The sequence below is a fragment of the Chelonia mydas genome, chromosome 1 (assembly GCF_015237465.2).
Source record: "Chelonia mydas isolate rCheMyd1 chromosome 1, rCheMyd1.pri.v2, whole genome shotgun sequence".
In the NCBI taxonomy this organism is placed as follows: domain Eukaryota; kingdom Metazoa; phylum Chordata; order Testudines; family Cheloniidae; genus Chelonia; species Chelonia mydas.
Genome location: NC_057849.1, coordinates 127,031,059 through 127,058,720, shown reverse-complemented (window position 1 = coordinate 127,058,720; position 27,662 = coordinate 127,031,059). Strand labels below are relative to the sequence as shown.

Sequence of the window (27,662 nt, the reverse complement as noted above, 5' to 3'; positions counted from 1 at the left end):
GATAGATCTTCAAAGATGAATCAAAACTTCTTGACCCAATTCCTTTTTTCAACTGCCTTTTCCTCTTATGCGAATGTGTCTGAACAGGAGTCTTTCAGATAAATGAAGCATAAAGGGCTGGCTGGATCAGGTTCAGGGGTCTATGACATTGGCCTGGCTGTGCCGGAAGAAAGACAGGAGGCAATGGATATGAGTTAATTAGGCCAAAACTTTATTCTCATAGCATATCTGGGAATACCTGACAATACATTACAGTACATTTACAGGTTATTTTTTCCTTAATAATTTCCACTTATTTGGGAGTTCTACTGTCAGCCCTACCCCTTCCCAACCTGGTCCCAGTCAGCTCATTGCTGGGACCCCATCGTCCTCTCCTCATATGAGGGCTAAGGGAGCTGAAAAAATAAGTGGTTGTCTACTCACTGTACTAAATCTTAGGCACCACAGCCCCATTTGCCCAGCTTCCTTAAGGGATGCCTTCCCCTAAATCCCATTGCAGATTCAATTTATCATATCCCCTCTGTAATGAGTACCTGCACTGGATGCTTGCCACACCTGTAATTTACTGAGTTGTGATATCTTGACCTCCTCTCCTTACCTACCTTACCAGATCTTTGACCTGCTATGGGGAAGGTGAAAAAATCCACCCTGCCTTAGCCAATCTGGTGGTGAGGGAAAAATTCCTTCCTAACCACAGAATCAATGGGTGCTGCTAGCCCAACTGCTGTGAGAGAGGGGTTCTCTGAAACTGTCTGGGGTATAAAATATCTTCTTTCCCCTTGGCATCTGGAGGGCCAGCGTCCCCCCACCTAGTCTGGCTACTTCCTGTTGTTCCCAGCTCCATACAGCCCCCCAACCCTTCCCCCATGACCCAGTTGAAGAGTCTAAAGAAGCAACAACCCGCTTTTTTGGCCTGACAATAAAAAATTGCATCAGTTGTGGATAAATTTGGCTCACCTTTAAGCAGTGAAGCAGTCAGCAGTGTTGGTGAAGTGGCTGTAACTAGGATTTAAAATTAATGCCCAGTGAAGATGAATGCATGAAACTCTGCCTGTACATTCATCACAACAACACTGTGAAGGTTGTTCTGCAACCTGAATAGATAGAAACATATTTTTAAATAACATCAAAGGTAAGATTTTAGACAATAGAGAATGTATGTATAATTAAAACAAATCTATCATTTCTTGAAACAGTAGAGCAGGTTTTGATTGTTGCTATATTAGACCTCTCTTAGAGCCTTGGTGATTAATCAGTCATTGCACAGAACTTTGAAGATGTCAAGTGCTAAATATTATTTATGTAAGTAGTACCTGTGCAGATTTGAAAAGTATTTCCTCTGTATTGTGAATACTGTGCATGAAGGCTCTTAAAACTGACATATGGGGTAAAGCCAAATATGTCCATTGGAGCTTGGGTGTGCACAATAAATCCTGAATGGTTTCAACAGAGGTAAGTGCTTTAGTAGTAATAAACTGGAAGTGACACAAACAGTCAACACTGGTTTGAGTGTAGTGAGAACCTTGCTGTAATAGCTAACATTTAATTGCCTTTCAGTCCATCTCTTCTCTCTTAGCTTCAGAATCACTGATTAATACTAAAAGCCCCAAAGAGAGTGAACTATCTATTTCAAGTGGGGGATAGGGCAGACTGCCTGAACTCTAAGACATGGAGAGGATTATTCTGCCTCCTATTCATCTGGCTCTTTATGGACAATCTGTGATAGCTATTCCATGACAGTCTTGGGCATCTCTCTGTGGGTGATTCTGTAGAGCTCTTGTTGTTCCAGTTTCTCTTTCAGTTTCAACACATCTCAGCATGTCCTCCACGCCCTTCTTGGCTTTCCTCCCTTTAATGTTAGGTTTGTCCTTCATCTTTTTGGCTCTAGACTGATTTTTTTCCCATCCTTTAGATGTAGGCTTGGCCTTTTCCTCCTCCTCCTCCTTAATCTCAAGATTGGCCTTTCTCTTTTCTTTGACATTAGGCTCAGTCTTTTCCTTTGACTCTGGACTAGCCTTTTCCCCCTTCTCTTTGACCTTAGACATAACTTTTTTATAGCTTTCTCTTTCACTATATTTTACTTCACTGTCTTTCTCTGGTCTTTCACATTCTTTAGCCTGGAGTTCCCCTGAGGGGACAGATTACACTTAAGAGTTTCCTGATCAGGCAAATCAGTCTCCTCTGCATCAGCAGCTTTGTCAATAGTATTTCTATTACTCTCACTTCCGTGTTGGATATGGCCCATGTGAGCTTATTTTTCCTGACTTCAGTAGCAGCAGTTTGTAAGCTCTCCAGTGAGCTGGAATAATTTTTTTTTTTTAACACAGAGTGAGACTGAAGTCATTGCTAGCAGACTTCTTTTCCCCAAAGTTTGGTTTGGAGTTGCTCAGGTTTTCTGCCTTGCATCTCTTTTTGAGCTTTTTCTGTTGTTGAAACTCATTATGTTGAAATGCGTATCCTTTGGTTTCCCATTGTCGTTCTGTAGATGTTGCTCAGATTTACTAATGAAACAGTTTCTTCGCTGTTATTTTGATCTGGAGTTGTCATCTGCTTCATCTCCCATGGCACATATGAGGAAACTGACTTGGTACTCATCACAAGTCCTGATAAGTCCTGATGCAATACAAAACTGCACATCCTCTTTGGACTTGCTAATATCTTTTATTAGCAAAGATAATCTTTTGTGTTGGGATATTAGGAAAACTTCAGCTCCATTGGAAACAAAAACCATTACTTTACAAAAATCTCCTCCACCCCTGCCTTCTGCAGCTGCACCTTTACATTTAAGCTTGCATCCCTCTTCATGCTTCTATGGAGATGGCCCCTGCCTTTTTGTTTCTATGAAATCTGGGCTTCATTGCTTCAGCTGCTCTAATCTTGGTTGGCAGCCCAGTTTCTCTGCAGAGTGGCCTTTTATTCGGATTTACTTTATGTGGGTTTGGATGCTTTTCTTTGTATCTGGTCTGGGATAGGGCTTTTTTTCACTCTCACAGCCCTTCTTACAACCTTAGATACTCCCTTTCCTTTTTCTTTTTCAGTGTGGTTCTGAAAGCACGGGCCTGTTCTCATGACTGCTCCAATGCTTATAGGTGAGGAAAACCAACCCATCCACTCTCACTGCAGAGGAATGTCAGTTACTCTTTCTTCTTTCTTGCTTCTTCCTAGCTTTTCTACTCCATTTGGAAACAGGATCCAGCCAGTTCTGACAGCATGTCACATGGTGGTGCAAGCAGGAGACAGGATCACAGACAAGTATATGTAGGTATATCTCATGATTAAAGTAGATTCAAAGAAAAGTGGAAGCTTATCACAATTGAAGGCTGTCATTGCACAGGGAGCTAGTGGTAGCAGCAGATGTCCTCCTTCCCCATTCTGTCTCCAGTATCCTTGAAGGGGATGAGGAACCACTTTGGAAACATATCTATTTTAGAGGAGAGGAGTTGGGTAGGAGCACCTAGCTGGAATAAATCTTTCCTGTTTCATGCTGCTGTTGCTTCTGGTTGGAATTCAGAAACCCCTCAGCCAAGTCCTAGCTTCTGCTGCTGCTCTCACTTCAGATGATCCTGCCTAGTGAGCTCTCCCAAGCCAGGGAGGAAGTATAGAAGGTCAATGCAGAGCACTGCACTGCCCTGCATTCCATCTAACTTTAATCTCTTGTTTATAATGGATGTAAGTGTAATATTAATCATAATCTAGACATGTGTAGTCCGTAATACTTCTGATGCCTTCAAAACCTATGTCTGTTACCAGTTGTTGGTTTATATGAGTAGCAAATACATGGTATTTGGTGTTTTACTTAAAGTCCCAGCTGTTGGACAAAGAGATTGTGAGAGAATCTCAGCTTTTATTTAATCATTTTCTAGCTGTTGGGGTTTCAAGAAAACTTGAGCATGTCCTAAAGGCTCAAAAATGAAAGACAAATAAAAAAGAACTCCACACATATTATTATTACTATTCATGTTTTATTGTTAAACCTCAATTTTAATCTTATCTCATTTTTTGGGAGTGGCTTTTAAATGTTTTGGGTTGGCAATATTGGGTCAAGTAGAGCAGTGCTGATAGCTGGGAAATATGACCCATTAAAATGGGAGAGAAAGATCATCAAAAAAAATTGTGTAGTGTAACAGTAGCACATCATACTTAGAAAATAGTAAGTAATGTTCAGCACTATGGTATGTAGTGAATGTCATCCACCATTGTCAAAAGGCTTCACAAAGGTTGAACAGACATTACCACCTTCATGTTACAGATAAGGAGACCTGAATACAGAATGGTAAATGACTTGCCGAAGGTTACACAATGAGTCAATGGCAGAGACTAGAGTGGAAGCCAGGCTGACTGATCCCCAATTCAGTGTTGTCTCTCCAAGACATCATTCCCTCCTAATCATCCTTTTTATGATGTATGATGTATTCTACTATTTTCTAAGTATGATGTGCTACTGTTACACTACACAATTTTTATTTATTTATCCAGGTTATCAATGTCCATATAAGTGAAGAGGCCTGATATCAAGAAGTTATTTTGTTCCTTGTTTTTCCTCATTTTAGCTCACGTTTCTTTCATTATTTTTTTTAAAGTTTTCAAGTGTTTCTAACACAACCTTTCTTTTCTGTAGGCTTTAAGTTTTTGGTACCTTCATTTCAGAAACTTCAATTTATGTCTGATAAGAATTAATGAAGCATGAACCAAAACATGGCTCATATTCAGTTGGGATAAGGAGCTTGAAGTTTGGTAGCTATAGAGCCTTATCTGTACTATCTGAAGAGAAAAAAAATATGGCAGTCTGAGGTATCTTTTAATTTTTGTTTTTTGTTATGTTCTGATATTTAATAGAAGTCTGATACAGGTTCAACTGGAATTTTGGGGATGATTTAGGTTCTCATTTTATCTTAACAATTTCTACCATCTCCAATAAAAAACTTAACCAATGCCTCAGTTTTCATGGCAGAGAGTGCCTTCATTTAAATTATACATTTTGACAGTTTAATTGCATGGAAAGTGCACTTCAATTGATACTCTACTTGTATGATAAATATGGCAACTGTTTTTTTCATACACAGTAATCCCTGCTAGGTCCAGATTATGTTATAAGCACCTTTGTACAACAGGAGGGAAAAAGCATGTAATTTTATTTACTCATGTGTCATTTACCAAGTATGTTATACAACTACAGTATTTACATGGTACCACAGAAAGAAAAATACAGTAATACCAATAATTTTCAAATTAAGTGTTTGACCTGGTATTTTAGGAGCAGACTGCATGTTGCCCAGTACCTTACTCCACGAGTAGTCACTTTGAAGTCTATGTTAGAATAGCAAAGTTCAATAGGTAGTTCATTTCAGTTCTTGACCATCTAAGATCAGGTTACATATAGGCTTGTTAGGAGTTCAGAAAAGAGAAGTTACCCTCCTTCATTTAGAGAGATAGCATAAATGGAATTTTTGTTGATGGATGAAGAAAGAACTAAAATAATTTATTTCTAAGACTATGAAATGAGGCAGAGGATTTATTTAGTTCTGGACTGGTGTTTTCTGATGATAAAACTGAGACTAAGAGATAGATCCTCTGCATTGCGGCCACTTTGTGCTACTCTGTTGGTATGCTCTAGCTCTAAAGCCAACTCAGCAAACTTGGAGGGGTGGTGTGTCACCTTGGAAGCTCTCACCCACTGATGGTCTAAGGATTTAGTCTAGTTAATCTAACTATATTGCAATATCTAACCTCCACGAAAGACTGCTAGCATTTTGCTTAGCTGGAATTCCAACCCAATGATACAGCAAACAATTGGAGTCAAGAATTCATGCTGAAGAGAAACATACTAGCACAAGTATCTGAAATGGGACTAGTGTTTGGCTGAAATAACTATGAGCAGTCAGAACAAAAATCCATGTGGTAAATGGTTTCCCCATTGAAACCAGTGATGTTGGCTGATGTGTGTGTGTATATATATGCCTATTTAACTAAAGAAGGAGAAATCTCCACTCATATGCAGACATTGTAACTCAATGTCCAGATTCTGAATCCAGAGGATAGCCTCTGTATAAAGAGAGGCTAGGCATTGTAAACTGCTTCCAGATGTCAAGTTGGGGACCATTCCACCACATGAGTTATTGTCTGCAACACTGCCCCACAGTCATACTGTGGGGAGGAGGAAACCAGGCCAATCAGGTGCCAAGTTTGTGGTAACTGTGGACAAGCCAGAGAGTACCCAATTGAGCCTGGTCAAGGATCTATGATCAAGTGGACAAGAAGGCAAGTGTATCAATGGATTCCCGAATTTATTTAGCGTGTTACACTCTTTCCCACCAGTTCATCCACTCTCTATAAGGATGTAGTTTTCAGCGCCCTCGTGCTACTGATTACTCAGGCATAGTAAAAATTCATAGAGATTCCAAGGCTGGAAGGGACTATTGTGATGCTCTAGTCTGATCTCCTGTATCACACAGGCAATAGAACTCCCCCAAAATAATTCCGAGAACATTTCTTTTAGAAAAAACATCCCACCTTGATTTAAAACTTGTCAGTAATGGAGAATCCATCACAACCCTTGGTAAGTTGTTCCAATGGTTAATTACTCCCACTGTTAAAAATGTACACCTTATTTTCAGTCTGAATTTTTCTAGATTCAAATTCCAGCCATTTGATCATGTTATATCTTTCTGTACTAGACTGAAGAGCCCATTATTAAATATCTGTTCCCCTGTAAGAACTTATAGGCTGAAAACAAGTCACCCCTAAACATTCTCTTTGTTAAACTAAGTAGATGGAATTTGTTGATTCTGTCACTATAAAGTATTTTTTCTAATCCTTTAATCATTGTCATGGCTCTTTTCTGAACTCTCTCCAGTTTATCAAAATCCTTCTTAAATTGTGGACACCATCATGGGGCACAGTATTCCAGCAGTAGTCAGACCGGTGCCAAATACAGAGGTAAAATAACCTTTCAGCTGCTACACAAGACTCCCCTATTTGTTCATCTAACAATTGTGTAAGCGGGGGAATAGTCCCGCTATTGTGGGGAACTTTCCTGGTTTCTGCACTACCCCGGTGAAGTGGGCTAGCGAAAGGATCTGAGTCCTCACTCCCACTTCCTTTACCGAGTGGCCTCCCTGCCCTTTAGGACTCCCCTTCCACTCTCCTGTCTGGCAGAGTCCTCATAACACCAAAAAGGCTGGGCCCAGGATTCCTGGGGGGCTCGACCCCCAACCCTGCTGTGGTCATCTAGGACAGGGGCTAGGGTGTCCCCACTCCGGGGTACTCTCTCTGCACTGGGCACTTCTCTGACCCACTGACCATTACATACAAGTTAAAGCAAATGCAAGTTATTTAATCAACAATTAATTTAAAAAAGAATAAGGAAAAATGGGAAAGGTTAAAGGAAACACATCACCCCACTCTGTGGCAGGGAAATCACAAGCAGTGTCTCTGGAATGTCCGGGCAGGTCACAGTCTATTCCTTGTAAGTCCCAGGCCTCCTTCTCAGGCCCTGGCTTTGCTGCAGGGATGCTGTGGGTTGGACACTTGCTCTGGTGGTGGCCACACGCTCTCAGGCTTTAAGTGGTAGGACCCTTCTTCCCAGTGTCATCCCCGCCCTGTCGGGGTTATGATCCAAGCCTGACCTGCAGAGCCTCTTGGCTGAGGCGTCTCCCTGTGCTGGGCCCGCTGCCCAGGGTTCCCCTCGCTCTCCCCAGCTGCTCACCACACCCAGCTCCGGACTGCTCCAGCCCCAGCTCCACCACTCTGTCTCTGCTGCTCTGCCTCCAACTCCCTGGGCTGCTTCCTTGGCCCCTCTGCCTCTGGTTGCTGCAGCTCTGCTCCCAGGACAAGTCTGCTCTGCAGGCTGCTTCTGTGACTCCGCTCCCAGCACTGACCTGCTTCATGGGCTGCTTTTCTGGCCCCTCTGGCTCTGGTTGCTGCAGCTCTCCTCCCAGGGCAAGTCTGCTCTCTCTGGGCTGTGTGTCTGGCTTTGGGGCTGCAGCTCTGCTCCCAAGGCAGGGTCTGCTCTCTCTGGGCTGCTTTTCTGGTCCCTCTGGATCTGGCACAGCTCTGCTCCTCAGCTTAGCTTGGGCCCCTGCTTTCTCCTTAGCATAGCCCCACTCTGTCTGACCCAGGCAATTCCAGTTCACAGGGAGGACGGGACCTCCCGGCCTCCTGACTCCCTAGTTAGCCTGCTCGCCCTGTCATTCAGGCTGACCAGGAGCATTGGCCTCTCTCCATTGTTCCTGGGGACTATAAGTCTCAGGGTCCTGATTCCCCATCAACCCTTCCCCTTTTAGTACTCGGAGCTAATCAACCAAAACACCCCCACTGAATGTTAGTAAGGGGGCAACAGTCCCTTTACAATTTCATGAGTCATTTTGGCCACAGTGTCACACTGGGAGCTCATGTTCAGCTGATTATCCAACATGACCCCCAAATCTTTTTCAGAGTCGCTGTTTCATAAGATAAAGCCTCCCATCATGTAAGTGTGCCCTACATTCTTTGTTCCTAATGTCAGGCACTGCCTCTGATAATCAGGCCTAGCAGTTGTAGCACAGATCACAGCTGGGTGTAAGGTTGGTCTTGGGCCAAGAGTGTTCCTGGAATCAAGATCCAGGGACAGGCCAGGGTCAAAACCGAGATCAGAGTCTGCAGACAAACCAGAGTCAGAACCATAGCCAGAGACCAGGTGTGGGCCAGAGGTCAAAGCCTGGTAGTCAGAGTTCAAAGACGAGCCAAGTCAGTACCAAAGTCAGAGTCCAGATAAGTGCCAAAGGTCAAAGTTGGCCAGTCAGAGTCCAAGGGTGTAGGAGGGATCAGGAGGTGGAGACCAGGCTGGAGCAGGTTGGCGACAAGGCTGGAGTGAGGCTAGAGCAGGGCAAGGACTGGGGTCAGGCAGGGGCAGGGGCAGGGGCAGGGGCAGGGGCAGGGGCAGGGGCAGGGGCAGGGGCAGTCTGGTGCACTGGAAGGCAACAGAAGAGTTCCTGACCAGGTAACACTGTTGCTCAGACTGATCTGCAGCTCTACTGGGGCTGTGGAAATACCTGAGTCTGGGGTCATCTGACCCAGGTTCCGCTCTGTGATAGGCTGCTGCTGTATGCCTGAAGACTGACTCATTGTTGGCTGGGTGCTGACTCATCGCAGCAGCTGAGAAAGCAGCCCTAGTTTGGCTGCATGTTTGCCTCACAACTAGAGGCCAGTAGCACTCTTCTCCAGGAGTTCATGAACTGCTGTAGCAAAGGGGTATGGAGAGATCATCTGTGGTGTCACACCCCAGACCACAGGAGTGGGATTCCTCCCCTGAATATGAGCAGACCTTTTAGTTAGCACTGCATGTTGTTTCCTGTCTGAAAACGGGGCATGAGTCAAACAGAGGTGTAATAGGTTGGTTTCATATGTCATAGCTCTCCACGCAGGCTTAACAGATTCATAGCGATAGACTTAATGGCACTGTCAGACAGGAAACAACATACAGTGACAGACTGTCATATCTGATGTGGGAGGAATTCCAGTCAAATCAGTCTGGTTTCTAAGAACATCAGTCAGGCGCTACCTTTCCTTAGTGTTCGTTCTTGATACTGTATAATTGCTCCCAAGTTAGCTGATGACCATACCTGGCTCTTTGTGTTTTACCTTTCAATATTGATGAGAAGTGGCACAAGCTCTCTCCATTTGCATATCTCTGATGCCTTCCCAGTTGGCATGGGTTATGTCCCTTCTCCCTTTCCAACTGTGAGGCCTGCCTCTTGCTTTCTCTGTCCTTCTGAATTCTGAAAACTCTGTTTTGGCAGACAAAACAATTTAAGGGCATCTTTTGGTGGCCAGTTATGCTGACTTTAATGCTGCTTATGTTGGGAGAGCAGCATAAAGCTGCCCACACACAACTGTGGATTTAGACCACTATTCTCTGAATGAGTGTAAACAACACTTATAACAAGTTTGCTGACTTGTAGTTTAGAGAATTTCAAGGGAAAGTGTGAAAGTAATGGAATGACAAGAGTGATCTAGAGAAATGAACAGGGATATAAAATACCGGAATATGGATTTTTATTAAAAAGATCAGCAAAATAACTTAAGATGGTTTTAATGTTAAATATGGATGATACTGAGTTGACAGGGAAACTTTTACAAATCTTGTAACTGACTCAATGAACAGTCTGGGCAAAATTTAAGGATACTAAATGTTCGATTTTCAATAAAACTCAGCATTGACATGACTGCTGACACTGAAGTTAATAAGAATGCTTTCCATTGTTTCTGATGGAAGCAGAGTTGGAGCTTGTCTGCATGGAGAGTTATTCCAGAATAGCTATTTCTGATTAGCACAATATATGGATGTTTTTATCCTGAATAAGGGTACCTTATTCCAAATTAGTTTATTTGCTTTTGGAAGTTGATTAAGTTACTTCAGAATAAGAGCCCCAACGAATGGAGTTTAATCACAAACAGTTAATTTGGTTTTAATTTCCACTTTACTTTGTTCCAGGTTAACTTTCATGTGGAGACAAGCCCTAAGAACATCACTGAGCAATTTTGAAAATCCTTTCTTAAATGTGTTTGGTTTGTTTCTGGAGATGCCAGGGGATTGCTAGAGACCTCCAGGGAAGTTGGATAGACTGGGTCAAGAACTGCATGTCAGAAAGCCAGGACTTCAGTAATGGGGGAGTTTATTTCTCAAATAATGACTAGGATAACTATGCAATAATAGTGATAGAACATATGTCTTCATTGCATTTGCATTTGCATTGCATTTGCATAGAACCTTCAAAGTCAGAGGTTATTGTTGATCTAATCCTAGGAAATAAACCAAGTATGCTAAGTAAACTGAATTTGAGGAACATCAAAGATCTAGTGATTATAACTTCATCAAATCATTGAGATACACAATGAGGGTAATCTTATGTCCTGGAGGAAATAAATGTTTCTGATTTCAGAAAAGCATACTTAAAAGGAGTGCTAAGTGCCCTAAGATTTGAAATCCTACATTAAAATTATCTGTGAGAACAGTGAAGAATACAAAGTCACTTCTTATCAGGCTAACACTGATTTAAGACTTCCTCGCTCAGTCTTGCATCTGTTATAAGCCCCCCTTTTATATGCCTGTTGATGTAACCTGCAAATTGCTTACGTCCAAAGAACATAGAGAGAGGGAGTATTGTATTTAAGAAATTGTTGAAAAGACAGCAGTGGCAACTCGTGCAGATTAAGTCTAAACAAGTACTGTAAATGGACAACAGAGGTTAAGCAGGGATGTACACAGTTTAAAATATAATCTAAAATTGTTTAAAATTACAAACAATCTGGCAGGGAGAACTGGGAGATCTATAAAATAAGCAGAATTAAGGTAAAAGGATAATTAGAGGAGCACAAAGAAATCCTATGAATGTTAAATTGGGGAGAATATTTTAATTACTATTATTTATTCATTGTTTTTAAGCACCAAAGATAATCAAGGGGCAGTACCAGGAGACAGCAAAAACAATCCCTGCCTCAAGGAGTTTACACAGGATTCAACTCGATTTGAGTGAATGGAAACTTGGGCATCTGAGGAGTCCTTCTGGAGTCATAGGGAGGGCCAAGGCCTTAAAATAGACACAAACTACATGAGATAGCACATGATAGATGGTTCGGGGGAGCATTGTGTAGTGCAGTGGACATAGTGTACTTAGATTTCCAGAAAGCCTTTGACAAGGTCCCTCACCAAAGGCTCTTACATAAATTAAGTTGTCATGGAATAAGAGGGAAGATTCTTTCATGGATTGAGAACTGGTTAAAAGACAGGGAACAAAGGGTAGGAATAAATGGTAAATTTTCAGAATGGAGAGGGGTAAGTAGTGGTGTTCCCCAAGGGTCAGTCCTAGGACCAATCCTATTCAACGTATTCATAAATGATCTGGAGAAAGGGGTAAACAGTGGCAAAGTTTGCAGATGATACTAAACTGCTCAAGATTGTTAAAACCAAAGCAGACCGTGAAGAACTTCACAAAGATTTCACAAAACTAAGTGATTGGGCAACAAAATGGAAAATGAAATTTAATGTGGATAAATGTAAAGTAAAGCACATTGGAAAAAATAACCCCAGCTATACATACAATATGATGGGGGCTAATTTAGCTACAACTAATCAGGAAAGAGATCTTGGAGTCATTGTGGATAGTTCTCTGAAGACATCCATGCAGGGTACAGCGGCAGTCAAAAAAGTGTACAGGATGTTAGGAATCATTAAAAAAGGAATAGAGAATAAGACGGAGAATATCTTATTGCCCTTATATAAATCCATGGTACGCTCACATCTTGAATACTGCATACAGATGTGGTCTCCTCATCTCAAAAAAGATATACTGTCATTAGAAAAGGTTTAGGGGTTTGTAACCGGTCCCATATGAGGAGAGATTAAAGAGGCTAGGACTTTTCATCTTAGAAAAGAGGAGACTAAGGGGGGATATGATAGAGGTATATAAAATCATGAGTGGTGTGAAGAAAGTGAATAAGGAAAAGTTATTTACTTGTTCCCATAATATAAGAACTAGGGGCCACCAAATGAAATTAATGGGTAGCAGGTTTAAAACAAATAAAAGGAAGTTCTTCTTCACTCAGCACACAGTCAACCTGTGGAACTCCTTGCCTGAGGAGATTGTGAAGGCTAGGACTATAACAGGGTTTAAAAGAGAACTGGATAAATTCATGGAGGTTTAGTCCATTAATGGCTATTAGACAGGATGGGTAAGGAATGGTGTCCGTAGCCTATTTGTCAGAGGGTGGAGATGGATGGCAGGAGAGAGATCACCTGATCATTACCTGTTAGGTTCACTCCCTCTGGGGCACCTGGCATTGGCCACTATTGGTAGACAGGATACTGGGCTGGATGGACCTTTGGTCTGATCCAGAATGGCCGTTCTTATGTTCTTATTGGAAAGGAGGTTTCTGATGCAGTAATTACTTAATGTTGTGATGTAAACTTCCTTTGTGAAGTGCTTTAAGATCTGCAGATGAAAAGTGCAATATAAGAGCTAAGGATTATTAATAGTGTATATATTGTTTTACAGTTCATTCTTCTACAAACTCCACACCAAAGGTTGTCTAAGTAATGTCCATTATCATACACTGCAAAAACACAAGAACAGGATATATACAGTAACTATTAGCCAACGCAGCAGCACTTCTTCTTCCGCTCTCCCCCGTTGCACATTACTTGAACCCCAGTCATGATCAGCTGTGATCAATACAGCTTAAAAAAAACCATGCCACTTTTCCACCAGATGTCTACTCCCTATCACTGCCTCAGCCCTCTGCCAGGGCCTGCTCAAACAAATAAGCTCTACATTGTGCACAGAAGATCAGCAAACTGATTATTCTGGACCTTCTGGGGCATTTTTGGGATCTGAATGACATTTAATAAATTAGATCCCAAGAGAAGGGGAACATTTTTTTTAAAGACTCTAGGTGTATGTGAATTATTTTTGAGGACTGGAAATGAAACTGAGGCAGGGTGCCTGCAGTGTCATCCCAGTCTATGAGGGGGGCACCCTGGGTTGGCACCTGTTTACAGTCCCCCACTGTGCTCCTGTGGTTCCTTGGTATTATGTCTCCCTTTTCTTTCTTTCTCCCTTTCCTGTTTACACAGGGTCAGAGATACCCACAATTCTTCACCACTCCTTCCAGTTCATAGCATAGATTCATAGGTCTTGGAGTTCCAGTTCTTTTCTCTCCAAACTTCTCTTGATGGACCCTTTCCATCATATCCTCGGTCTTCCACATTTTTTCTTGCTATCCTCTTCCTCCCATGCTATCTTTGCTGGTTGTTCATATCCCATTCTTATCACATGTTCAAATGTTCACCTCAAATGTGAACTCTTAAGCCTATCACTGAGAGCCCCAAATTCACCTTCCCCCTAATTTCTTCCTTGAACACTTTGTCTATTCTCTGCTTGCCTTCCATTCACCTCAATTCCTTTATGTTAGGCATTTATTTGAAGAACGAAAGACACAACAAACACATTGTAGGATTAACTGTGGGGACACTCTTAAAAGCCTAATTTGTCTAGAGGTCTTGTCCTGTGATCTCTTAAAAGAAGGTCATGCTTATCTTTTTTTTTAACGTATCCACCTCTAATTTGTAATCTGTCAGACTTCAGTCATACTCTACCTGAAATATCAGTCATACTCTACCTTTCCCCTTCCTTTTTTTAAATAGTGACCTTTAAAATCTATGGTAGTTCTATACGTGGAAGGACTGCACAACAAACTGTTTGAGGTCTGATCCAAAGTATCAGTGGGCTTTGAAGCAAAGGAAATGCAATATATGTTGGATTTTTAAAAATGAGAATTATTTCAAAGTTCCGCATCAAATATAATTGACAAAGATATGTAGTTATTGGCACAGGAGTAAAATAGCTTGTGAAGTGGAAAACTAACTCATGAAAGGGGAAACCACACAGCTATTGAATTGTTACATCTGGTGGAGGCTCCTTAGCCCAGGAATATTAGACATTACTTACTCTGTGTTGCATCTGAAACATTGCTATTTATTCATTGCATTGTAATGCACCAGGTTGTGAATTTATCTTTGTATGCCAGCTTTGCCTACCTATCTGCAGATTTCGACAGTCTTGTCTACTGATTACAGCCACAAGAAATTGATATCGATTGTGGGATATCAAAGTTGGCCCACATGCCAAAGACCTATCTAATAATAATAAAAAAAATGAAACTGAAGGATTTGAGTCTTTTAAGTGAATTGGCCAGTCAGTGAAATATTTATTTTAATGTAGGCAGATATTAAGTAAGGCCAATGTACTAAAATAAGAGCGCGCATGTTAAATTAAATAATTATTCATCCTACTGATCAAAGAAATGGTAAGAAAATATTAAAGGAAAATCTTTTAAATCATCATCTGTTTTTATGGCTAAAGATGGTTTCTGAGTTGTTTTGTTTTAAAATAAAGATACCGTGAGCATTCAAGAGAAAGAAAACAAAAGATTTTTTAAAAAGTGATACTATTGTTTCACTAGACTTCATTGAGAATATTTTGTTCAGTATTGACCATCATTTCCACGGAAGGATGTATTTACCAAAGAGGGATTATATCAGTAAAGATGATTTCAATTTATAATAATAGGGTATTTAATGCAACAAAAGGATATAGAGGTTTTGTTAATCCCAGTACGGACTGGTGTTCGCACATTTGGCTCATGTATAAGTTCCAAAATATGGGACCGAATGAGGAATGGTGAGGAGATTACAGGGAATGTATTCATTATTTACGTGTTCACTGTGAGGCTGGTAATTGTAAGAGAACTACCTCACTCAGCAATAAAAATATTAAACTTATCAAAGTAGGAGGATGAATGAATTTAAAATACACTTACTGCATATAGTGTGAGTTAAATTATATGCAGTGACTAAACAGGGAAGTTCAAGGTTAAAATAAATATTGAAAGGGGGAAGATATGTTGGGCCTAGTGGGTTTTCACTGTCCAGCCATTCCTTATATCCTTATGTCTTGTATCCTAGGTTTAATCACTTACTACTCTTAAAGAGTTGGAATGTTGGTCAGAATCTACATGAGCATTGAAATCTCCAGAAAAAACTGATGCTAGCATATGGAGAGATTTGAAACATTATCATAGCTTGGAATAAAAGTTGTCTTAATCTTCAGCTCCTAATTCCTCAGAGGGTGTGTATAAACTAATTACTGTAATGTTAGGCTTCCTCTCAAACTATGTAATAAATATCCAGATGGACACTTCCACAGTTTAGCGAAGACACTTCACAAGTTGTTTATTAATAAGTAGTCATGCTTTGCACCAATATTTTTTTCATAAGTGCATTATATTCAGACATCATTATCCATCCAGTGGTATCTAACATCAGTATTTGTAGATATTCCCCATCTTTGTATTTAAATGAGGACCAGTTCTTCAGCCCTTGCACTGACTAGCACTTATTTACATGAGTCGTTTGACTGAAGTCAATGGGACAACTCATTGGGAATAAGAACTACTCAATGTGGAATCAGCACAAGCAATTATGGACCAAATCTTGGTCCCATTAAGAACAATGGCAAAACTTGCATTGATCTCACTGGGACCAGAATGTGGGCGAAAGGCTGTCATCCTTATTGTAGCTGTTAAAAAATGTTTTTCACTGACAGCAGCCAACAAATAGGTTTCACAGTAACTCCTCTCTTAACGTTGTTGTTATGTTCTTGAAAAATGCGACTTTAAGCGAACTGATGTTAAGCAAATCCAATTCCCCCATAAGAATTAATGTAAATGCGGGAGTTAGGTTCCAAGGAAATGTTTTTCACCAGACAAAAGACATTACACAGTATAAGTTTTAAACAAGTTCTAATCAGAGGATTGTCTGGGGACCTGCCCATGAACTTCCTGAGCTCCTTCTAAAGCAACTGTGTTGATATCAACCAGGATATTGGCAGCACCGAGGGAGGCAGGAGGGAGGAGACACAATAGATGCATGGCTGTGGCTGCAAACACTTCCCTGTGGAAACTGAATGAGATGACGAACCCACGCTGTCCCGCTGGAGCGCACCACTCCCTCCGGACGGCGCATGCACGGCTGCACAGGCGCCGACTTTCCAAATTGCCCGGGGAGTGCTCAGCTCCCGGCTCACCCCCACTCCACCCCATCCACCCAGCACATCCTTGCTCCTTCCCCCTCTCCCCCCAGAGCCTCCTGAACACCCGTGAAACAGCTGATTGCTGTGGAGGGAGGCATGGAGAGGGAGGGGGGAGTTGCTGATCTGCAGGGCTGCTGGGGGGCGGGAGGGGTTGGAGGGGATCTGATGGGAGGCTGCTGCCCACCCTGGTTCCAAGTCCCCATGACCAAACAACGTTATAAGGAAACATTGCACAACTTTAAATGAGTATATTCTCTAATAGATCAGGGACATAACAATGAAACAACAGTTGATGTTAAGTGAGGAGTTACAGTACATTTTTCTAATACCCTTTAGAAATCTATATTGTGCATGGATGATCGTCCGTTTCTTCACCAGCCACCTGAAAGTCATGTCTGCTCCCTATGATAAGGGCATGTGGTTGGATTTTAGGAAGCAGTGATCTTTGAAAGCAGTATATGTTTACACAGCATAATTGTTGTCACATTGAAAAATTGTTTGTACTGCATTAGTAAGGGCTGTCCTGTGGCTAATGCATTAGACCTGATTTCTTGAATACACTATTTATGTCAGTTTTATTAGAGAGCTAGTAGGATGCAAGGTTACCTCACCTTCGTCCCTTACTGTTTTATTTATCACACAAAGTGCTTGTCTTTATTGATTAGTTCAGTGATAACAAGAGGAGAGCTGATGTAACCTATTAATGTTTTGCAATGTCTCTGAGCTCCAAAAGGGATAGTACAAGTAGTGCCAGTGCTTCTAAGTACAATACTGACCATTGAAAATTGATTTCTTTTTGGTTGCAGGCATATTAGCATTTGCTACATATCACTACAAAGCACCTAATATATAAAGAATAATATGTTATATGCAGCAGATCTCATTATTGTGCCATTTGGTATCTTGAAGTGAAATTGCAAAATGCCTGCCTTTAAACAGATTATGTGGAGATTTTTAAAATTCAATTTCATTTATTTTGCAAATTATTGTTTGTTATAAATAACTTAGAAACGAGCTGAAAATCTGTTTCTATGTCAGTGGCGGATCTGTACAGAAATGGTGCTGAAGATTATTATAACACAAATCAGTGGTAAACTGGTAGCCTCATGCATACCTTGCAAAGTCTTTTTTGCTATTATCATTGGTTGTATGGGTAATAAGATGGCTTGATTTTTTAAAAATAAATTAAATCAATAAACAAACTTAGCAGTGACACACTGACTATTCTGTCTTAACTTTGACTCATAGTGTTCTTGGGGAAAAGAAGAGAGAAATTTAGCTAATTGAAACTAGTATGTGTGGAGGCCTGCCCTTTACGGAAAGTTAAAAGGATAAAAAACAAAAAGTAGTGTGACGTATTTTGAGATGACAGTACCATTTGTATTAATAAAAGGCACAACATGTGTCTGTCTAACAGGAGAAAAATTGTGTGGCAACTAAAATGACGACATGCTGCCTCCCACGGAGAGATTCTGAAGCATTCTCAAAAACACAATTCAGTGGTAAGTGTTAACTGTTAACAAGAGGCTCATGACAATTCAATTTTGAGTTTATCCAACTATATATTAGGAAATGAAGATTAAGTCTCTGTGGCTGATGTTCTGGTATTCTGGCCTTTACACTTTAGACTTCCAGCTAAGATGCATACTGCATTTGCAATACAGATGTACAATTAGACAAAGAATGCAATCAGTTCTAAACACTTTTTGCTGTTTTTGTGTGACAAGCATGGATTTAGCATTATTGTTTAAATCAGACAAAACTAACTAAAACCAATTTTTCCGTGGTTAGAATAGCCATGCTTAATGGTATATATTTTAACATTAAGCACTCAAAGTTTGGGTTTTCAAGGTTGCACTGTCTTTACAGACTTTAACCAAGATTTTTAAATTTGGTTGCAAACGCTAGACTCCAAAATCCATACTGAGGCAAATAAATAAAAGTGGCTTAGCTTCCAAAGGTGCAGAGCACTCCAGCTGCTGATGTATGTATTTAGGAGTTATGTGTGAAAGTTCTGGCCTATTCTTTTGTCAAAGCAGATATCTGAATCAATTTGTGATTTTCTTGCTTCAAGTGCAAGCCTAGATTGTCTGGCTATCCCAAAAGAAGGACAGGAGACACTTGATATAGAGTTAATCAGGCTGAAACTTTATTATTAGATGCCTGGGACTACCTAGCAGATAAAAGTGTACAGTGCAGGCAACTCCATGTTCATTCAAATAACTACACAGGACTTCCACCAGCCTACGTTCCCCAGCCAACCCATGGCTGGGACCTTACTCATCCACCCCTTCCTTGTAGGAGGGTTAAGGTGGGCCATCAGAAAGAGGGGTTGGCTCCTTGCCTTACAATTCACAGGATCCTCATTCCCCAACCCCCCCCCCCCCATTCCTTTAACCAGCATCTCCTTTTTAAATCCTTTACCAGGTCATTTATCTGTTCACTGGATGATTTCCCTATGGAGTACTTGCACTGGACATCCACCCCACACTTACCAAATAAGTTGCGACATATAGCCTAACCTCGCTTCCTCCTCACCATAATAGGTCCTCCCTGACACCTGCTGTGGGGAAGGCAAAAATCCCCATTCCACCAAAGCCAATATGGTGGTGAGAGAAAATTTCCTTCCCAGACCCCCTAAAAAGGAGTAACTAGCACAGTGCTCATAACAGGTCCTGACCCACCTGATATTCGCAGCTCAAGAGGAGGGAAGGTGGGTGCTGCTTTGCCTACTGTATGGAGAAAGGGCTTCCAACACCAGGACTTGCGCCTTTTAAAGCCTTTGGCTCCTTACATTCCCAGGGGGTGAGTCAGCACCACACAGCTGACTATCACCCACCTTTTTGCAACAGTTTCTGATCTCCTTCTCACGCCCCCCCGTCCTGCCCCACACACTTTACAATACTGCTTCTTCCTCCAGCAAGCCCAGACAACATCCCTCCTCCCCTGATTTCAAATGTGGTGCGCTCATTTCCCTTATAATAGTACTTTGGTAACCAGAAAGCAACATTGTCTGCTGTTTTCTTTTACTATTAGCAAGCATATTTTATACATGTTTATCTTATAAAGTGATCAAGTGCCAATGGCCTCGTGTCTGGACTGGGACTCAGGAGACCTGGTGGTCTACTCCTTGCTTTGCCACAGGCCTGCTAGGTGATTTTGGGAAAGTCACTTCCCATCCCTTTGTCTGTTTCCCTATCTGTAAAGTAGGGTAACCTTTGTAAAACACTTTGAGATCTACTGATGAAAAGACCAATATAAGAGATAGGTATTCTTTGATATCCCACAAAGACCTATTATTGGTGTTTCCCCTATATTTCATATTGCTACCACAGGGATGCACATATAACATAGAGTTAAATAAATCAATAATAAAATGTTAGATTAAGCCAGCCATCCCTTTTCTCTTAAATGACTCTGACACTCCTGTTAATAGAAAAAATATTCATAAATGACCAGAGTATAGTTACTGTGGTCCATAGATCTTCCTTTGCACATTGTGTGCTTTGTGAGCTGTAGGCAGATGTGCCTTTTGTAGTAATCATTTCCTTGGCTGCAATGCAATGAAATTTCAATTTCATATTATCACTGTGTCTTAAACTCAAGAAGAAGGAATAATAATATCTCGGGCATGATGATAAAGTTGTGAATAACTGATAACTCATAGTATGACAGTTTGGTTATGAAATCCAAGGGTACCATTATGTGAAGTGCAAAAATCAGATGAAGAAAATAACAGCTCTGAAAACTCCTGTGACTTTGCATCACTGAACCACATTCATTTCAATTTGTTGTAATTTAATGTAATTTAATAAAAAGCACTGTTTGAAAATGAGCCCACATAATAATTTAGAATTCACGCTGATCCTGATCATAGTTGATCTCATATTGGTTACTAAAACTAAAATTCTGTTCCTGACATCTTCAAAGAACACACACAATTTCTGTGAAATAAATCCAAATGAGAGCTGTAATGGACACTATAAAGACAAGACTCCCAGTGAATATATTTGTGGGTAGAATTGGGCCCAGCACCTCATAACAGTTTTAGGTGGTCTTCTGTTGAAACTACCCGGAATAGTGTCTCAAGGAAGCATTGAGCATATGTATGGGTACTAAGGTGCATCTCAAAATATTTTTAAGCACTGCTTGAAAGTGCTTTGAAGAAGACTTGTGTGAGACCAGTCTTTGATTTTGTAATATCTTCACCATAGTTGGTCTTGTTTAATAAATATGCATAAAACCAAAGTTAGGCGGGAGGTTGGGGGCAAGCGGAAGGAACAAATTACACTGAAACAGTAAAGCTCGGGGGAGCTCTTCAATGGCAGGTGGCTAACTTCCATTCAAGGTCAGTGGGGAGTTGGGTGCCTCCTTTGCACCTTTGAAAATCTCACCCTTTAATGTGTTGTGTCCGACTGCAATACACCCCAAACTCCTTCAAAATTCAGAATTAAAACCATGACTCCATCCTTACTTTGGCCCCCTTTCTCCCTGGTACCTGCAGTCCAGTTTCATATATGTTCAGTTAACGCAACCTCAAGCAAGTGAAAGGGGTAGAAGAAGGAAATGCTCTAGACAGTGCTAGGGAGTTACCTTTTATGTGTAGCAATCAGGGAAGGACGTGGGGTGATTCTGATGAGTCTTTTATGGCAAGACCCAGACTGAAATGGACGTGAGGTGAGGCATATCTATTGTTATTGGTCATGACAGCATTTCCATCAATGGTTGTTATGGCACAGAAGCTTGACCAAAAGTGAATGATCTAAGAAAAGTTAAGTGTGTAGGGCATAATTGCATTTTTTTATATTTGCGGTGGGTCATAGGGATCAGGTTTTAATCATGAGCTGGGAGAACAATGTGAATCCCTGGGTCAGTACAAGTGCAAATTAGATGCCATGGCTTGGATATAGAAACACTCTGACTTCTACTTTACTATACCTCTTTGTATTATAGAAAGAAAACTATAAAAGAGGACTGGCACCTCATGGTTATTTTTCCTCCTTTTCCCACACTCATCGTTCCCATCCAGACTTCTCATGTTTAAATTCCTGTCCCGTATTTTGTAGGAGGTTCGCCACCCATGAATATAAATACAAAAGTAAATATTCTTATGCCATCTAATTCTTCTGTGTATAGGATTTAATTTCTGAAAGAGCACAATATGTTGTTCATTGATGGAAACAATAAAATCACACAAACATGCAGCTCTTTGAACTTGAACATTATTCTTATCTACAGTTATTTCACAACTATACATCAACTCCAGTGATAGGGCTCTAGACAAAGGCCCCAATCTGGCAACTGATTGTGCACCCACATGGAGCCCTGTTGAAGTCAGTGAGACTCCAGGCAGGTTCTGGGATGTGGCCATGCACATTCAATTTCTTATTCAGGGTCTAAGAACTCCATAATCCTTTTATCTTGGAATACATTATGTCTTCTGCAGGAATAATAAACACTTCACTTTTAAAAGAAGTAAAGACCAGGTCTTCTTCCCGATGTAAGTATAGTATCAGCAGCAGTCTGGGAGTTTCAGAAAAAGGATCAGATTTTAATTCTCTAGGCCAAATCAAGGCAGAACACAACCTTCCTTAATACAGTTGTCAGCTCAAGAGTTTCTGGAGTCCCTTTTTTCAGCTCTCATCCAGGTTCTGACTAGACTTCTCCCTCACCTTCATAGTATAGGTGCTTTAAGACTAGGCTTGGAAGGATTAGATTACTATCGATAAGTGTTGGTAAACACTGATTTCACCATCCATACGCAAAGTGATGGAAAAAATATTCCCATCAATAATAATCAAAATTTACTAAAGGCAAAGTAAGAAAAACATATTGCTTGAGAACTTATTAGAGTTTGGTTTAAGGATATTTACTTTGTATATTTTGACATGACGTTGACAATTTGTGTTTTAATGGTTATAAAACTTTTACTTTGTGAATCTCAATGTCTGCTGAAATTAAATATTGTCTGATCCCCCAAATTTCCTGCAACTGGGAACATTTAAATTAATAGAAATAGAAAAAGAGGCTTAAAATAAATTTTAAATAAACATTATTTGTTGAAATTATAAAAATAAATCGAATTTTGCCAAGCCTATTTATGACTGTTTAATACAAAGGCATACTCAACTTCAGATTCTAAGTGGTTGTTAAATAGTCCCTTAAATAGTCTTCCCAGTGTCCTTGCTGGGTTTCTATCAACCTTTACACCCTCAGATTGTACAAAAATTGGTCTTTTTAAAAGTTTGCCAAATTTAAACATTGAGGAGAAAATTCACCACATGTAGAATGCCTACGCATCACTTAAGTCACTCTTAAACCCTATTTTGAGGGTTTAGGTGGATTATAGATATTTTGCTGATGGGCAAATTTCACTGTAATTCACTTAAATTATGCAATGTTTTATAAACAGAAATAAAACACTCAAGCAGAAACAATTTTAGCTTACGTAATCATATAAAACTCTTATATAAAAAAAGTAACTGTTGAAGGTTATATTTTTCCTTAAAAAAAGGGAAAAAAAAGTATAACGGAAATGCAGTGCTGTAACAATATCAACTAAACATAAAGGGCTACATCAGATTGGCTACATTGGCTTCAGTGGTACAACATCTGTTTACACCGGCTGATGATCTGGGTCATATATGGCAGTGTTGCCACTGTATTCAGTGGGTGCAGAATTGGGCCCCTGGAATCCAGCTTCCAAAGCTTTCACACATTTGCATGCAGTTAAACAAGGACAGAAAGCAAACCAGTGTAAGCTCTCTTCTCTACATTGTGAAAGGTTTGAACATGTTGGTTTATAGAATAATCATGGTTAGGGCAGGGGGAGATATTCTGTGACATTTCAATATCTTCCCAAACTGGAAGCTGCAGCATCTCCTGACCCCCAGGAAATCTGGTTGGGGAAAGCTGAATTGGCCCCCCAAAGTCAGGAAATATAACAGAATTTTCCCAGTGTCTGGCAAAGGGTGGGTTACATAATATTACATTTCTATGCATGTGTGTGTGATTCGGAGTCTGTGGCAGGACAGCTAGTCCAAATGAGTCTTGTGATGTGAGACCCCAGCTTTGCATAATAATAATCATTTATAGTGAAAATTCCTGTATTGAAAATTGCTTCTGCAGGCACTGGAGCAAATATTTTCAGGTGTTTAAATCGATATTTAGGCTCCTTCAGATCCTGGTGACTTCAGAAGGAGATGTGACAATTAAGAGCACACTAAAATCTGTTCACCTTTATGTTGGTACTTAAATATGGATTTATGTGCGAGACTTTAGCCACTCAGATTTGGAAAGTTTGGACATGGTTAACACATTTGCATAGTAAATGCAGTTTGATATCCTTTTTTAAAATGAATGAACCTTATATGGCACAACAAATAGATTAGTTACATCCATGGGAGCAGGACTTTTGTGAATATAAAATAGTAATTTTTATTTTTAAAGTGGGTCAGAATTTTGAGGTCACAGCCAATTGTGGGTGTAATATTGGAATCACTTTTGCCTCAAATATTTTACTGTACATTTTCCAGGAGCCAGTTCAGCATTTTGTATCTATTCAGTATTTATTATTTCAGATTATTTTTCATTGTGTTCTTTGTGCTGTGTTGTGTTGAAGTATGTTGGCATATTATAGTATGACTCCTGACTCTTGAAATATTCCTCATAACAAGACATGTACGTCATGTGAATATCCTAGTGTGCCTACATTTAAATAAACAAGTAAATTAATTTGACAGGCATCCCATCCCCCAAGAAAACTTCATAAATGCAGTCAGTTTGTTAAGGAATCAATTTGGAGTACATTTGGGGCTGAACATATAAGTGCTGTTGGAATGTTAAAAACACAGAAGTTGCGTAAGTTCAACAGCTTGTTTTATTGTGAAATGCTGCACAGAGAGTGAATTGCTCCCTGCATTTACTTAATCTTCTGATCTAAATGTCTATCTCAGAAAGGCTGTGTGTGAAGAGAAGTGGTAGACTATTGGTTTGTGACTTCTTCACAGCACAACATTTAATCTGCAATCTATTTTTTTAAAGCACAAGTCATGTTTAAATTCGTATCCATAATGGTTGAATTAATGATTTCTTATTGTTATGTGCCCTGGAGCCTGCAATTAAATGCACTGGAAAATATCTGTAGATGAAATATCATTTACTAGAATGATATACCAGAGGAGATACTGAGCAACAATTACAGGTGGTATGCCAGCCACTCAAAAGGCCCTTTTATCCTGAAAGGAGTCAGAAAATCTCAATGAGTGTTTCCTAAAAATAGAACAGAAATTAGACTCTCTGAACAGAAGATCAGAATCAGAGAAGAATTGTAAATTAATATGAGAATCTGTGTGTGACTGAATACTATTGCACACAACTACAAATGAATATGATCAATGTAAGGAAATAATTAACTGTGCTGTAAGTATTATTATTTATTTGTATAGCCCAATAGTATGGAGGGTTGCTGTACCAAACATCTTCTAAATAGATACAAGAAACAAGAAAGGTTGAAAGATGCAAAGAAAAGTGTTTGGACTGAATGGTGACCTTTTCCATGCATCTTACCAATCACAGTGGGGGAGAAGAGAGAAGGGTTGTTAATTTGTTTAATCTAATTAATTAACATTTCTCTGCAGGGAGAAAGAAGTGTGTTTTATGGACTTAGCTGTGTTGGACTATTTCAAGATAGGGGTTCCAGTCGCAGGGGAAAACGTATGGAAAGAACTAGCATGTGAGAAAAGCAAGCAGGTGGTAATTAATTGTGAGGCATGAGATAGAGAAGTGGCGTGGGGAGACAAATGAAAACCAAAGAGAGAAGAGATTTAGGGAGGTGCTAGGTTGGATAGACACTTGAAGGCTAGAACAAAGAATTTGATTTTAATGCAGAAGTTCAGGGGAAACCATTGTCGAGACTTGACTATTAACCAAAATGTGACAATCACTGTTTCAACAATAACTGTTTCCAACCTGGTTTAGAGGGGAAGTTAAGGCAGCTGTAAATAATAATCATCATCATAAAATATATTTAACAAATGAAAGAATGGGGGAATTGATAGTAATGAATATAAATCAGAAGTTAGGAATTGTAGAAAATTGATAAGGGAAGCAAAAGGACATAAGGAGAAATCTGTGGCAAGCAGAGTTAAGGTTAGTAATAAGGAGTTCTTATAATATATTAAAAAGGCACAAAATGAATTCTTACAATTATATTTGTTCATTACTAGATGGCAATGGTAGAATTATCAATAATAATGCAGAAAAGGCAGAAGTGTTCCATATATATCTCTGTTTTGGATTGTGGGTGGGAACAGATGATATAATGTCATCATGTGGTGGTGAAGGTAATACTTTCCACTCCACTAGTATCTCTGGAAGATGTTAAACAGAAGCTACTAAAGTTAGGCATTTTTAAGTCAGAAGGTCCAGATAACTTGCATCCAAGAGTTTTAAAAGAGCTGGCTGCAGACCTTGCTGGACCATTAACGTTGATTTTTCAATATGTCTTTGAGTACTGGGGAAGTTCCAGAAAAATGGACGAAAGCTAATTCTGTGCCAGTTTTAAAACTCTTAAATGGGATGACCCAGGTAATTATTGATCTATCTGCCTGACATTGATCCTGAGCAAGATAATAGAGCAGCTGACATGGGACTTAATTCATAAAGAATTAGAGTTATGTAATTAATGCTAATTAACATGGGCTTAAGATAGATCCTGTTAAATTAATTTGCAATCTCATTAAAAAAAGATATCAAGTTTGGTTGATAAAGGTAATAGTGTTGATGTAATATACTTAGACTTATGTAAGACATTTGATTTGGTACCACATGACATTTTGATTAAAAACAAACAAACTAGAACAATATAAAATTAACATGGCACACATTAAATATATTTACAACTGATTAAGAGATTAATCTCAAAATGTAATTGTATCATCATCAAGTAGGTATGTTTCCAGTGGGGTCCTGTAGAATTTGATTTTTGGCCCTATGCTACTTAATATTTTTTATCAACTAAACACTGCTAAAGTTTGCAGATAACACAGAAATTGAGGGGGGGGGGTAAATAATGAAGAGGAGAGGTCACCGATTCAGAGCAATCTGAATTGCTTGGTAAACTGGGTGTTAGCAAACACTATATACATAAATATGTCTAAATGTAAAGGTATACATATAGGAACAAAGAATGTAGGCCATACTTACAGAATGGGAACTCTATCCTGGGAAGCAGTATCTCTGAAAAAAAAATTGGGAGTTATCATAGAATCATAGACCTTAAGATCAGAAGGGACTATTATGATCGTCTAGTCTGACCTCCTGCACAACGCAGGCCACAGAATCTCACCCACCCACTCCTGTAACAAACCTCTCACCTATGTCTGAGCGATTGAAGTCCTCAAATCTTGGTTTAAAGACTTTGAGGCACAGAGAATCCCCTAGCAAGTGACCCGTGCCCCACGCTGCAGAGGAAGGTGAAAAACCCACAGGGCCTCTGCCAATCTACCCTGGAGGAAAATTCCTTCCCGACCTCAAATATGGCGATCAGCTGAACCCTGAGCATGTGGGCAAGACTCACCAGCCAGACATCCAGGAAAGAATTCTCTGTAGTAACTCAGATCCCCCCCATCTAACATCCTATCACAGGTCATTGGGCATACCTACTGCTAATAGTTGAAGGTCAATTAATTGCCAGAATTAGGCTATCCCATCATATCATCCCTTCCATAAACTTATCAAGCTTAGTCTTGAAGCCAGATATGCCTTTTGCCTCCACTGCTCCCCTTGGAAGGCTATTCCAGAACTTCACTCCTCTGATGGTTAGAAATCTTCATCTAATTTCAAGTCTAAACTTCCTGGTGGCCAGTTTATATCCATTTGTTCTTGTATCCACATTGGTACTGAGCTTAAATAATTCCTCTCCCTCTCTGGTATTTATCCCTCTGATATATTTGTCTCCCCTCAACCTTCTTTTGGTTAGGCTAAACAAACCAAGCATTCTGAGTCTCCTTTCATAAGACAAGTTTTCCATTCCTC

At 40.1% G+C, this 27,662-nt stretch overlaps 1 protein-coding gene across 11 annotated transcripts in view; it reads left to right on the top strand.

The window, feature by feature from the left end:
* NLGN4X (neuroligin 4 X-linked) overlaps positions 1 to 27,662 on the top strand; it is a 245,856-nt gene that overhangs the window by 24,068 nt on the left and 194,126 nt on the right. For 4 of the 11 annotated variants that reach the window (XM_043537766.1, XM_043537770.1, XM_043537767.1 and 1 more), the window contains exons 2-3: positions 15,500 to 15,662; positions 18,043 to 18,127. The exons of 5 other annotated variants lie outside the window; for them this stretch is intronic. The gene's annotated coding sequence lies outside the window, so the exon portion shown is untranslated. The remainder of the gene's footprint in view (positions 1 to 15,499; positions 15,663 to 18,042; positions 18,128 to 27,662) is intronic. 2 more of the 11 variants (XM_037899774.2, XM_043537768.1) reach the window with 1 other exon arrangement.